Source organism: Bos javanicus, chromosome X (genome assembly GCF_032452875.1).
Source record: "Bos javanicus breed banteng chromosome X, ARS-OSU_banteng_1.0, whole genome shotgun sequence".
NCBI lineage: Eukaryota > Metazoa > Chordata > Mammalia > Artiodactyla > Bovidae > Bos > Bos javanicus.
In genome coordinates, this window is record NC_083897.1 from 132377426 (window position 1) to 132392192 (window position 14767).

Below are 14767 nucleotides of genomic sequence, written 5' to 3' on the forward strand. Positions count from 1 at the left end.
CTTATATCCTAAGTGAACCCAGTAATCTCTAGATTTACAACTATCCTGCACAAAAAGGATTTTCATGAGATCGTGTAAACAGCTCGAAAATTGCTTGGGCTTCTTGTGGTTTCTGAACAGCAGTTCAAATGGCGTCTTGCGTGGGACAAAAGTTTGATGTTCCAGACTGTCCTGTGTGCTGCAGAACGTTTGGCATCCTTGATCCTCTGCCCACTAGATTACAGCAACAGGCTTCATCTTTGACAATAAGAATCATCCTCAAACATCTCCAAATTTCCCCTGGGCTTCTTGTTGGGGAGAAGTACTGGCCCCATTGAGAACCTCTGGGTGGTAGATAGCCCTGAGATATTTTTGTCAATCCCATTTTATCCAGTTTTAAAATCAAATGAGATTAAATCCAAGTTAGAATTTAATGTAAGGGCAAGACCTCTTCCTCTGTATCTCACTTAGGGGGCAGACCCTTTCCAGCATTTCCAAAGCAGCCCCACTCCTCTACAAGTGAAGCCCGGGAAGCCTCTTGGAAAGACTCCCCAGATGTATGATTCTGACATCTACTGAAATTTGAGAACACTGGTTCTAGAATTATGGTGATATTTCCCCCTGGGGGACACTTGGCAATGTCTTGAGACATTTTCGATGTTGACAACCAGGGAGATGGTACAACTGGCATCTAGTGGGTCGAGACCAGAGATGGCATGGGACACCCTACAGCCCACAGGACAGGCCCCCTACAACAGAGAAGGAGCAGGCTGCAAATGTCAGTACCGCCGAGGTTGAGAAGGCCCAATCTAGACATTAGGTGGGTCCCTGAAATAGTCTATCTAAGTCCCACTGTAATAAATCAAGTTGTATTTTGACAGCATTGAGAGACTTGGGTCCACCAAACTCTCTGGCTTTCAACCAGCTGACTTGCCTGGGAACCATAAGCAGCATGCCTGGAGCATTCCCACCATGCTCTGAATTGTTGGGAGCCCTCTGGCTTTCTTCCCCATCCCTTTCCCACATCTGTCAGGCTAAGTTGTACCAGCCCTTCTCAGATCCAACAGGGTTGGTCTGAGCCCTCAGTGGGTTCTGGTCTTGCTCAGCCTTTGTAGGTAATTTTGCCACAGCCACACTCTAAGTACTCAGCTGCTGCTACTGCTGCTGCTAAGTTGCTTCAGTCGTATCCGACTCTGTGCGACTCTATAGATGGCAGCCCACCAGGCTCCCCTGTCCCTGGGATTCTCCAGGCAAGAACACTGGAGTGGGTTGCCATTTCCTTCTCCAATGCATGAAAATGAAAAGTGAAAGTGAAGTCGCTCAGTCGTGTCTGACTCTTCTCGACCCCATGGACTGCAGCCTACCATGCTCCTCCATCCATGGGATTTTCCAGGCAAGAGTACTGGAGTGGGTTGCCATTGCCTTCTCCGAAGTACTCAGCAGATCATCTTGTTTGGCATTCGGGAATCTTCCATTTCCCAGCCTCCCTTGCAGTTAGCTTGGAGGCCATATGACCTAGTACTGGCCCATGAAATGTGGGTAGAAGTGACGCATGGACTTTTCCCGGCTGGCTTGACTCTGGGATAGCAGGGAAGTCATCCAGAAGGGTCCTGTACAGGGAAGCTAACAGTAGCCTTGATGCTGGTTGGTGAGCCTACCACCAGGGCACAGTAACTCCAGGGCTGAGGGCTGCAAGGTGACCCCCGGACCGGGGGCCCTCTGAGACCCTATCTAGGCTTCAGGGTATACACAGCCCATGTAACAGCCGGGAGAGAGGATGCAGGGCCCTGACGGGCTGAGTCCCAGTTTTTCCAGCTGCAGAGACAACAGAGTGAACAGGAGCAGAAGGACAGGGATGCCATTGCTCTTGAGGCCTGTAAGGACCTGAAGAGTGTCATGAGGACATGGCAGGTCTCTGACTCTCTGCCCACACCCCCCATCCCTTGAGGATGCTGAGTGGAGGGACTTTTCTCAGATCTTCCCCCCAAGTTTTATTTCTAAAATTGTTAAACATTAAGAAAAGCTGAAAGAATAATACAGTTACCACCTATAAACTCTTCACCAAGAGTTCCCTAACGTTTCTTCATTATTCTATCATTCTAACATTATTCTCCCCCATCCTAGCTTCCTCTCCCCTCCTCTTCTTGCTGAAACATTTGAAAGTAAGTAGCATAATGTGTGTTATAATCCACCCCTGTCATTAGTCTTTGTGGTGGTTAACTTTGTGTCAACTTGACTGGGCTAGGGGGTGCCCAGATAGCTGGTAAAACATTATTTCTGGGTGTGTACATCAGGATGTTTCTGGAAGAAATTAGTCTTTGAATTATTCGGCTGAGGAAAGAAGATCCATCTCACCATTGTGGCTGGGCATCATCCAATGCCTTGAGGGCCTGAATAGAACAAAAAGGGGAAAGGGCAGATTTGCTCTCTGCTTAAGGTGGGACCCCCGTCTTCTCCTGCCCTCAGATATTGGTGCTCCTGTTCTGGCTTTTGGACCGACCAGGACTTACACCATGGAGCCTCCCTGGTTCTCAGACCTTCAGACTTGGACTGAATTCCACCACTGGCTTTCCTGTGTCTCTAGCTCACTCATGGCAGGTTGTAGGGCTTCCTGGCCTCCATAACATGTGAACCAATTTTTACAGTCAATCTCTTACTGATCTGTTTATCTTTCCTATTGCTTCTGTTTCTCTGGATAACCCTGGCTAATACAGATTTTGGTACCGAAAGTAGTATTAGAGGGACAAAATTTAAAGGATGAGTTTTCTGACTTGGTTCTGGGGTTTCTGGAACTGACTCTTTAATCTAATTTGATTTAAAGATGCTAGTGACTCTATTTCCAGTAGTAAAGAGAGTGAGTGTAATTTTGTCACATATTGCCAAATTCCCCTCCAAACTGGCTATCCCTTTTTTTCACTTTCACTTGCCATGTAAAAGAGTGCCTATTTCTGTACAGCATTGCCAGCAGAGTGTTTTGTCAAGCTTTGGGACTTTTGCCCAGTGCATGGATGTGAAACATGTATTTTTAAGTTATCATGTGTGACATTGAGCAGATTTTCTAACTTTTAAGAATCATTTGTTCATATTTTTGTCTGGACTCTCTATACTTGTCCATTTTTAAAAAATTTGCTTTTTGTCTGTTTCTTCTTGATCTTTAAGAGCTCTTTATATATGTGAGGGTGATTAGCCCAGAAAAGGATTTTTTTAAGCTAGAAAGGAAGTTTTAAAACTGGAGGAGATGCAGACATGATCAATAAAAAGTCAAACTTGCTCTGCTACTAAGCAGGAAGGAACATGAGGATGATTAGGTCAAATACAGAAAAATAAATACGATAGTTTTAATTTTTTCCCCCACATGAAAGTCTAGTGTGAACAGAGCTGTGATGCACTACATATGGCTGATGCTCAGAAGAATTTCAAATCAAATGGGCCTTCCCCCTGGACTTCCTGAAAGTGAGACCAGCTGCTGATATATGCAGCAAATGTGCCAACCAGCTCCTTTCTCAAGAACACGATGATGCTGTGATCTCAAAAAGAAAACTCTTAAAGAAAAAACACATTTCTAGTTTTTAGAGACTTCAGCTGGTGCCACAATTAAGAGGATAGCTATTTAACTGTCCCATAAGCCAGGTGTTTCATAACTAGCACTAACACTGTCTTGGCCCTAATTTGAATTTGAGGGTATGTTTAAAGTAGAAAATAGTAATAGAAAAATGTGGAGCTCAAACTATTGTCTCTAGATAAACATCTTGCAGCAGTGGTAACTTGAGAATGTTCTGAATTCAGAGTTTCGACACTCTCATGCTGCGTCTGCACGGGTATTCTCTTTGATGGGAAATAAAGGCGAGAGGAAAATAAATCAACCACTCTAAGGGAAGGCAGCTTGAGTCTTCCTTTGAGTCTTTGCTGTGGCCGAGGGGTTCTCCAAGAAGAGAGGCCTTGGGGGGACAGGTTCCAGAGAGATTGATTCAGCTGCCAGTCTCAGCCTTAGAAAGAGATGGCAACAGCTCTAGAGGCAGCCCTGCCCGCGTGCTCAGAGGGCTGCTCCATCAGGGAGGGAGAGGGAATGGGAGCAGCCAAAAAAAAAGAGGTAAGTGCAGATGGCAAGTATAAACAACCCATTCTAGGGGTTCGGGTGAAAAGCAGAGTAGATCAATCATTAGGGCAGTAAGTGGCACTGGGCGTAGAGATGAGGGAGGTGTGTGGTTTTGAAATTCGGGAGCATTTACAGAGGGTTTGTACGCTGGTACCCATTCTCCTGTACAGAAGGGGAAATCAATGAGAGAAAGGCTGGGGTGAATCCTTGAGGAGGCACCTACATAGGACTCGCATCGGGGCCTGCAACCCATGCAGGCACCCAGGCCCCATGCTCAGAAAGGCCCTGTGCTTGATTTAGAGCTCTCTTGTCACTCTTGAAATTCTTGGTAATTTTACCTTTGTGAATATAGAGTCTAGAGGAACGCGTGCCAGGGGTTGGAGCTTTGGCTCACACACAGTCCGGCTCCTCCACTCCCCTGGGACAGTCTCTTAGACACCTGCTCCTCAGTCCTTTGGTGCCCCAGGTCTCACCTGGCTTCCCCGCCAGCCCCTGCCCCACGAGCTCCCAGCCCCCTCTGCCTGGGAGATGGGGGGGTTCCTGGTTTCTGCTGTCTTCCTTCACTCCCAGTGGGGCCCAGGGGCAGAGTGGTGGAGCTTCAGGGCAGACTGTGGTGGCAGCTGTCTTACCCTGGGGTTGGCATTGCCATGGCACGTCCAGGCAGCTTAACGGGCTGCCTCTTGGTGGGGACATGCCTGTTGCCCACTGTCAGTCTCGGTATGTGGTGTGCCCTGGTGCAGAGGTTTAAACATCCTGGAGGGTCATCCAGCTGCCTCAGATGGGGGAGATAAACCCATGGGAAGCCATGCTGGACTTCCTCAGAGCTCACCCCCATCTTTGTGCAGTGGGTCCACGTGGAAGCTGGTGGGAGGGGTAACCCGACAGCCATCAGACCCAAGTGTGAACAGGAAAATGCACGCCAATAATTTAAACCTTTAGCTTTTTTCTTTGCCTGCTGCTGCTGCTGCTGCTAAGTCGATTCAGTCGTGTCCGACTCTGTGCGACCCCATAGACGGCAGCCCACCAGGCTCCCCCGTCCCCGGGATTCTCCAGGCAAGAACACTGGAGTGGGCTGCCATTTCCCTCTCCAATGCATGAAAGTGAAAAGTGAAAGTGAGGTTGCTCAGTCGTGTCCAACTCCCAGCGACCCCATGGACTGCAGCCCACCAGGCTCCTCCATCCATGGGATTCTCTAAATAGCAGGTAAAAGTGCCACGTTAGGTTGAGAGAGAGACTGAGGAAGAAAGGAAAAGGCTTTCTGCTTGAGTACCTTTGCTCCCGCTTTTCAAACAAGATGGCCCATATTTTCATTTTGCACCGGGCCCCACAGATTATGTATTGAAAACCTACTCTATGCCAGGCACTGTGCTAGATGTTTCTTGCATCGATGACCTCATCTCGTTCTCCTGTAAAGTGAAAGTGAAGTCGCTGAGTCGTGTCCAACTCTTTGAGACCCCATGGACTGTAGCCTACCAGGCTCCTCCATCCGTCCATGGGATTTTCCAGGCAAGAGTAATGGAGTGGGCTGCCATTTCCTTCCACAGAGGATCTTCCCAATCCAGGAATCCAACCAGGGTCTCCTGCATTGCAGACAGACGCTTTACCATCTGAGCCACCAGGTAAGTGGCCATTCTCCTGTAGTTCTGCCCTAATGACCCCGTTCTTAGAGCTGAGGAAAAGCATCCTTGCCTGAGCTCAGCTCTTAAGGAGGGACAGAAACTCAAGTCCATCCTTTTCCTGGGAAGCACCTTGACATTCTCCAGGCAGCAGAAGTGAGCAGTATCATGACTTGAACCTTTATCTTTAATATCAACTCTTATCACTTTTGGTAGCCCTACCAAATCCTGCTCATCCCTAATCTACTAATCCTTAAAGAGTTCTGTTTGTAAGTCTTTCCTTTAAAGCATGTGTAAGTGCTCAGATTTTTGAAGAAGCATAGAGGCTTTTGCAGGTGGCTTGGTGTGCAAAAATGTTTGATATTTGTAGTTGGAAGAGAGGATGGGAAAGATAGCCTTATCCGCCCTCCCTTCTCTCTGGTTGAATGCTGGCAAATATTGAAAAACAAGCTCTTGGTAAAAATTAAAAACCTGATTTATAGCATTTGCCAATTTCCATGGTGTAAATCCTCCCACCATAGCTGATTTCAAGCTACCCAGGTGATAAAGAGCTAGAGAGAAACACACAGCAGGAAGCACAGCATTGAAAAAATACTGTTTCCATTGTACAGACACGAGACATTGAAAAACCCTCAGGAGCATAGATTACACAAAATATGATCAAATGAGTAGTGACTGATGAGTGTTGAGTGCCTTTTTCTAGTACCTTTGTTTTTAATATAATTTATGGGCTTGCGTGTTTATTCAATTTAATTTTAAACAATGGCTTTTTGAATTCCTATAAATTGAACACTCAGCTCCCGTGAGCCAGTGTGAGTTGGTATACCAACCCATGAGCAGTCTGGGCAGATATGAGTTGGCATGAACAAGCACAAACCAGCTCCAACACATCACTGCTTCCGGGGAGCCGTGCTGGGGAGCAGGGTGAGGTTTGTTTATGCAAGCTCCTGGAAACTGGGTGCCCAAGGAGGTAGGACATGGGGATTTCTGTGTCAGAGCTTTAGCCATGGGCCTGTCCCACTTTCTCCCATCGTATCCACTTTCCTTTCCAGTTGCTCTGAAGAGCTTGCTACATCTTTCTTGTCTGTCCCTTTCTCCGGCTTTCCCCCAGCTATCCCCACCCCAGCTCAGGAGTCATTTCTGTCCTGCCCAGAGCTGGAGGACTTCAGAAGGCCACCTCCATGGAGAGCCCTGAGCCTGATCCTGAGGCCAGTTTTCCTTCCTGTGTGCACATCCCAGGGCAGAGACAGAACTGCAGAGTGGGAAGGGCCCCGGGAAGCCACCAGGTGCCTGCCCATGCTACAGATCTGGAAATGGAGCCCCCGGGAGCGCAGAGGGCTTGCTCCCAGTCTGCACATGTGTGGACTTCAAGGATCTTGGGCAAGCTGCACGTCTTTCCCCCCATGCAGTCAATCCAGGCATTGAGAGTCAATTCTCCACCAGGCGCCAGACCAGGTGCTGCAGACTCACCAGTGACAAGCCTGCCATGGTGTCGGGGGCAGGGAGCAGGAATTCACTTTGGGCATGTTAAATAAAAGGCAGGGGGACTTCCACACTGGTCCAGTGGCTAAGACTCTGCACTCCCAATGCAGGGGGTCCAGGTTCGATCCCTGATCAGGGAACTAGATCCCACGTGCCACGACTAAAAAGATCCTGCATGCTGCAACTAAGACTCGGTACAGCCAAATAAATAAATATTTAAAAATAAGTAGATAAATAAATAAATAAGAGGCAGGTTCAGACCAACCTTGGTCTGAATCTTGACTGCCATTTAGAAGCTGCCTGTCAAGTCACTTCAACTCTTGAGCCTCAACTCCCTCTCTTCTTCTTTGGAGAGTGTAGCACTTTTCTTGGGACATTGTTGTAAGACTTTAACAGGGTGATGTAAGTGTCTGGCCTGTAGAAAGAGTTTACCATGTGAAAAGAGAAAAGGGGCGACCAGGAGACCATGTGGGAGCAGCTGCAGTTTGCCGAGTATCCTGGGCCATCCTGAAGGCTGTGGGATGGAGGTGTCAGAACCCCCTCGCCCTTCTCTGCCTGCATGGACCAGACATCCTGTCTCCCAGAGCCCCGGGCTCCATGTGGGCGAGCCTCCTTCTGCCTAAACCTGGGCCTGATCACCTCATCGCTGGAGCAGCACCTGGCCCCTTCTCCTGGACAACTCAGCGCCTCCTGGGGGTCTGCAGCCCAGGCATCCCTAGTGACGGGCAGGCTGGATGAGGTCTGCTTGACCTTTGTCCTTAACTCCCTTGCTGTGGCCCAGCAGGGTGGACGCTAGTTGTGTCTGACTAGGGCAATCAGCAGCCCCAGTGCTGAGCATGAACCCTCTGCCTGCCCTGTCAGGAGCCCTGGGTCATCCAGGGAAGACGGGCAAGCCTGCAAGTACTGCCCCCCTCACTGTGGCCAGGACCGCCTGATGGTCAGCCTTTCAGAGAGGCACACCCAGTCCTCTGCAAGCAAGAGGTCCACCTGTGTGCACCTGTGGCATTGACTTCAGAACCCCGAGCAAGCTATATAAGCAGAGACTCAGACACACCTCAGCCACTCCGGCTGTCCTGAGTCTGACGAGGACAAGGGGAGCCCCCTGGAGGAGGGAGACAGGCTGGAGAGACACTCAGAATGGAGGAAGGCTGATGGAGCATCAGAGCAACCTCCTCTGGTGGGCCCCCAGGGTGCTGGTCAGTGTCCAAGGTCCACCATGCATCTATCCCTCGCTGCTAAGAGGGATATAAAAATCAGACATAAAATCAAAAGCTGTTCCATCCCGGCCCTCACATAGGGCCTGCCAACAGGGAACCGCTTCAGACTCTAAAACATGGCTTCCCCTGGGTTCCTCCTGGCATAAGATGCCAGAGTAGACATCTCTGATGGCCTCTAAGCCTTGGTTGTGGCGGTGACAGCAGACAACCTCTCTGAAGTGGTCCTGGGACAGACACTAAGGCTTTAGAGGGCAGGCTGAGAGAGAGAGAGAGAGCACGCGTGCACAGACTCAGGCTGCCTGTCCCACTCCAGCGGTGCGGAGTGGCTGCTGACCCCTCCAGCACCCTGTGTCTGCAAGGAGGACTCCTTCCATTTTGATATCCAGGCTCTGGAGCCCAGGCGAAGAAGCACTCTGCCATCTGCTTGGCCTCTCTATCTGCACTCCTCTAGACAAGTCTTCTTGCACTCTGTTCCCTTTAGTTCTACCCCAGAGAATGTGTCTCAGTTATCAGGAGCTACTTGCTGCTCTTCACCCAGAGCAGCATCACATGACTCAACCTTGGAGTCCTTTGGTGGCTCCTTAGCTTCTTCTTGGTTTGTCTTGAGACATGTAAGGCTGGGGGCAAAGGAACCCTCATTTCATACTGTGGCTACCGGGCAGTGTCCCAAGACCCCAAATGGCAGTGGCTCCCTGCTGGCCACTTCACCTTGGCTTCCTGGGTGGATGGCTGGTGGGGGGCGGGGTCTTTGCTTCTCTGGAAGACAATGCCTGTTCTCCAAATTACCTCCCCGAGTTTCCTCAGGGAGAAACCCACTCACCACTGCCGAGTTTCTCCCTGTGGGAGAGGGTGACCCAAAGAATGTGCATCCTTTCTTGGGTCAGGGATGGAGGCCCGTTTCATGGACACGTGACCTGTGTGGTCACACAGGACTCTGACCTCTGAAGGGCACCATGCTTAGCTTAATGTTCTGCTATTGGTGTCTCCAAATTTTTAATACTTTTTGAATAAGGGACCCTGCATTTTTATTCTGCACTGGGCCTCCCAAATTGTGTAGCTGATTCTGCAAGTGGGGATGGTAAAAAGTGTGCACATGATGGGTCAACCTTAGCTAAGAACAGACAGTTCTTAGAATGAAATTAGAACATTCTCTAACACCATATACAAAAATAAACTCAAGATGGATTAAAGACCTAAATGTAAAACTGGATACTATAAAACTTCTAGAGAAAAACAAACAGGACACTCTGTGGCATAAATCTCAGCAGTATTTTTTGGATCTGTCTCCTAGAGGGGTGCAAGCATAAGCAAAAATAAATGAGACTTAAGAAGCAAGGCCATCAGGTGTAAGGAAGAGAGAGACGTGTTTGTGATTTGAAGAAACAAGATACGGTGTGTGAGATATGGTCTGTGGGAGGGGACCGACTGGGTCCTTCCCAGAGTCTGGGATGATCTGTGGGCCCATCAGGAGCACTGTGTTTAAAAGGTCTGAGAGGGTCAACTGGCCAGGAAAGACTTCCATTCCACCCAACTGACAGGCCTGCTGGAACCAGCCTTGACAACCTTGTCCAGTCTAGGGGAGGAGCTTCCGTCCCAGTGACTGGGAACACAGTCTGAACTGCAGGTAGCCAAAGATAAACCAAAGACAAGCCACTGAAACGGTTCTTATCAAGGATGCTAATGACCTGCATGTTGCCAAATCCCACAGTCAGCTCTTAGCCCTCATCCTGCTTAACCCATCAATAGTTGTGACACAGTTGATCACCAGCTCTTCCTTAAATTCTTATTTGGTCACTGAGACAGCACCCTCTTTTGGTTTGCCTTTTCCTTACTGGATTCTCTTCCTCACTCTGCATTCCTATAAGACTTCCTTGCCTTCGTGACCTCTAAGCTTTTGAACACCCCCAGGCTTGGTCTTCAGGTCTTTTCTCATTCCCTTCACTCCCTAGTTATTTTTATCCAAGCCGACAGCTTCAAACACCACCTATATACAGATGCCTCCCAAATTTGTATCTCTAGCTCAGTGCTCTCTTCTTAAAGTTCACATTTGTACTGATATGTCCACCAGCCTATTGGACTTCTCAACTTAAATGAGCCTAAAATGGAGCTACTGATACCTGTCTCAAATGTTCGGCCTTAAAGACCTCTCCCTCTCAGTGAATACCCAAAGCTCTGCCACTGCTGCCTCCCACAAAGAAGGGTTCATCTCCAGTGCCCATATCCTAGGCCAGTTCTGCATGGAGCCCACTCCCTTCCATCTTAAATCCTGATTGCCAGAGCCTTGTGCCTGCTCCCTAGCTGCATGGGAGGCTGGGAGAATGAATTCTGAGTTATACCTTGAGAAATGACATTTTCCAAACCTAGGAAGGATATTCAAAAGACGCTGAGTAGCAACAACTTATAATTTCCTCATATTTTATGAGGAAATCTGAGTATAAATACTTGTGAGAGTGTTTAAATATTCACCTAATATTTTACACCTGTATCGACTATATCTAAAAATAGCATTCTTTTTTAATCACCAGAACTTGCCTTAATCAAGTCTATCTAATAGCTCTCAAGTTTTTTTAGTCTTTTTTCCATCAATTTAGGTCATATCTAATTAGATTACAGAATTCTAATGACAGCTACAAATGTAAACAGGCTTGGGGACAAATGGAGCTCATTCTTTGCTAAATATACAGCCCAGCCAGTGGGAATGAACGTATTCTGGCATCTTGGAGAGTGGCTCCATAGCCCTGAGCAGTTTCAGGTCCTAGGCATCGGTATTGTTTCCACTGTGTGGAGCATTGGTTAATCAGGTGCATCAAGTAAGTAGAGATGGCTTGGCAGTTCCTGCATGCTTTACTTATTACTATCACGGGAGTGATGGCTTTACATTTCGTGTCCATCTGGCTTCCCTTCTGATGTTGAACACATTGAGCTCTTGTGTTCCCTGCCCCATACTCAAGGAAAGGCTGGTTCTTTTCTCTTTCAGAACCCTCTGCTGAAACATCAGTCTATTGCTTCCTGGAGGAATAATGTGTACTTCCAGCCTGATTCTGAAACAATCTGATTGCAGGAAGAAATAAATCATATACATACATACATATTTATTTATCAACCAACCAGGACATTTTTTAACCTTATTTTCTATTGGGGTATAGCCAATTAACAAACAATGTTGTGATAGTTTCAGGTGACTAGCAAAGGGACTCAGCCATACATATACATGTATCCATTCTTCCCCAAACTCTCCTCCCGTTCAGGCTGCCACATAACATTGAGCAGAGTTCCATGTGCTGTACAGTAGGTCCTTGTTGGTTATCCATTTTAAATGTAGCAGTGTGTATGTATCCATCCGAAACCCCCTAACTATCCCTTCCTTTATCCTTTCCCTTTCCCCACAACCATAAGTTCATTCTCTAAGTCTGTGAGTCTGTTTCTACTTTGTGTGCTCATTTGTATTATTTCTTTTTAGATTCCACATGTAAGGGATGTCATACGATATTTCTCCTTCTCTGTCTGACTTACTTCACTCAGTAGGACACCCTCTAGGTCAATCCATATTGATACAAATGGCATTGTTTCACTCTTTTTAATGGCTGAGTAATATTCCATTGTATATATGTACCATATCTTCTTTATCCATTCGTCCATCGATGTATATTTAGGTTGCTTCCGTGTCTTTGCTATTGTAAACAGTGCTGCAATGAACAGTGGGGAGCATGTATCCTTTTGGATCACGTTTTTCTCCAGATTGCAGGGTCATAATTGTTGCTCTGTTTTTTAGAGAGTGAGTAAAGGGAACACTATTAAACATTAGGATGGACCAACAGGTTTAAAAACTGAGATGTTTGTCTTGGTAAAGTGGAACATCTGATAACCCTGATACATGTATGCTCATGCAATGGAAATCTTCTCCAAAGCTCACAGAGAGGCTAGTAGTCATTGTCAACGTGGTAAAATTTGCTTATTATATGTCATATGGAGGATGCAGGGATGCTTATTTTAGGGATTGAGATAACCCATTTTATCTTTGATACAGTGGCATTCCAGAAGGATAGCCTGTGATCCTATTAGATAAGATTCTGACCCATACCTGGAAAACCAACATCTCATTCTGGTTCCAAACCAGTGAGTTCTGGTATGTACTTTGACTGTGCCAACTTAGTTGGAGGGTGATGGATACCACCTTCTTTATACTTGAAAATGCCATACCCCGCAATTGCATTGTCTATTGTATAACTCCAAGATTGATGAGGGGTACTTGGACCAATGGCTTGAGTCTTCCCAGCCCAGGTGCCAGACTATGTGAATGAGTGAACTTTCAGATGACTTCAACTCCAGCCATCTGCATCCATCTGAGAGATCCTGGGCTAAAATCTGCCCAACCAACCAATCTCAAGTTCCTGACCCATAGAAACCATGAGAGAGAATAAGTTATTGTTATTGTTTGATGCCACTAAGTTTATGGGGTGATTTGTTAGGCATTAATACATAACTGGAACAGGTACCTATGTGCTTTCTCAACAGAGTATCCAACAATCAATGGATTTCATGAGTTGGAACTTCAAGGGAGAGCTCAATGCTGAAGATAAAAACTTGGGGAGAATCTTAATATACATAATGGCTAAAAGGGTTGAAGATGAAACTAGAGGCCAGTGCATCCATGGAAAAGGTCAAGAAGGGTTAGTCAGAGAGTTAAGCCCTGGTTTCCCAAACCCCACTTTCTCATGGCTCTCCTCTATCTCAGTGGCCATTGCTTCTTCTTAACATGTGTCTTTGCTGCTTTCTTCTCATTTACCTGGCCTCTAAACTTTGGAGTCCCAGGCTGCTTCTCTCCTGTACATATTACCTAGACAATCTTATCTAAACTCACGACTAGATGTGATCCATGTGCTGACAACTCACTTTCACTCTTCGGATCTAACCTCTCTTTTTCACTCCAGACACATGTATCCAATTGCCAGCTATATATCTCCATTTGGAATCCTATCAATACTAGGAATCTCAAACTCAACATATCCAATACCAAACTCTCAACTTTCTCCAAACATGCTCTTTTTTCCAGTCTTCTTCATCTCAGTAAGTAATGAATTCATCATTTAGATGGCTCGGAAAAAAAAATTGGTGTCTTGTTTGAATTCCTCTATTTGTTTCACATATTTGGTCCATCCACAAATCCTTTTTGTTCAGCCTTCAAAATACACCCAGAAACCACCCACTTCTCACTGTTTTCACCACTTCCTCCCTAGTCCAAGTCATCATTGACTCCCACCTGGTAGGTGGCAGTGATAAACAGAGACAGTGAGTGATAAAGTCAGAAGATAGTGATTCAAAACAAGAGGTTTATTTTGTATGTTTTAATTAAATTAAACCTTTTATTTAAGATAATTATAGATTCCCACGCAGTTAAGAAATGACACAGAGAGATCCAGTGTTTCCCCAAAGGGTAGCATCTTGAAAAACTATAGTACAATATCACAACAAGGATGTGGACACAGGTATGGTCAAGATAACATTTCCATCACTACAAGGATACCTCTACTGCTGCTGCTAAGTCACTTCAGTTGTGTCTGACTCCGTGCAACCCCATAGACAGCAGCCCACTAGGCTCCTCTGTCCCTGGGATTCTCCAGGCAAAAATACTGGAGTGGGTTGCCATTTCCTTCTCCAATGCATGAAAGTGAAAAGTGAAAGGGAAGTCGCTCAGTCGTGCCTGACTCTTTGCGACCCCATGGACTGCAGCCTACCAGGCTCCCCTGTCCATGGGATTTACCAGGCAAGAGTATGGGAGTGGAGTGCCATTGCCTTCTCCAAGGATACCTCTACTGCCCTTTAATAACAACATTCACCTTTGTTTCACCCCTCCACCCCATCCCTAACCACTGACAACCATTACTCTCTTTTCCATTTCTAAAACACTGTCAGTTCAAAAATGTTATACAAATATTATCATACAGCTTGTAATCTTTAGAGATTGGCTTCTTTCACTCAGCATAATTCCCTGGAGAATCATCAAGATTTTTGTTTGTTTGTTTGTTTGTTTTTCTCAATAGTTTGTTCCTTTTGGTTGCTGAATAGTACCGTAGCTAGTTTAACCATTCATCTGTGATAGAGCATCTTGTTGTCAGTTTGGGATTGTTATGGATATAGCAGCTATGGATATTCATGTATACTTTTTTTGTGAACACAAGTTTTCATTTTTCTGGGATAAATGCCCAACAGTACAATTGCTGAATCATGTGATAGTTGCATGTTTCATTTGTAAAAAATAATTGCCAAACTATTTTCCAGTGTAGCTGTGCCATTTTACATTCCCACCAATGGTTTATGAGTCATCAAGTTTCTATGCATCCTTGCCAGCATTTGGTGTTGTCACTGTTTTTTAGATT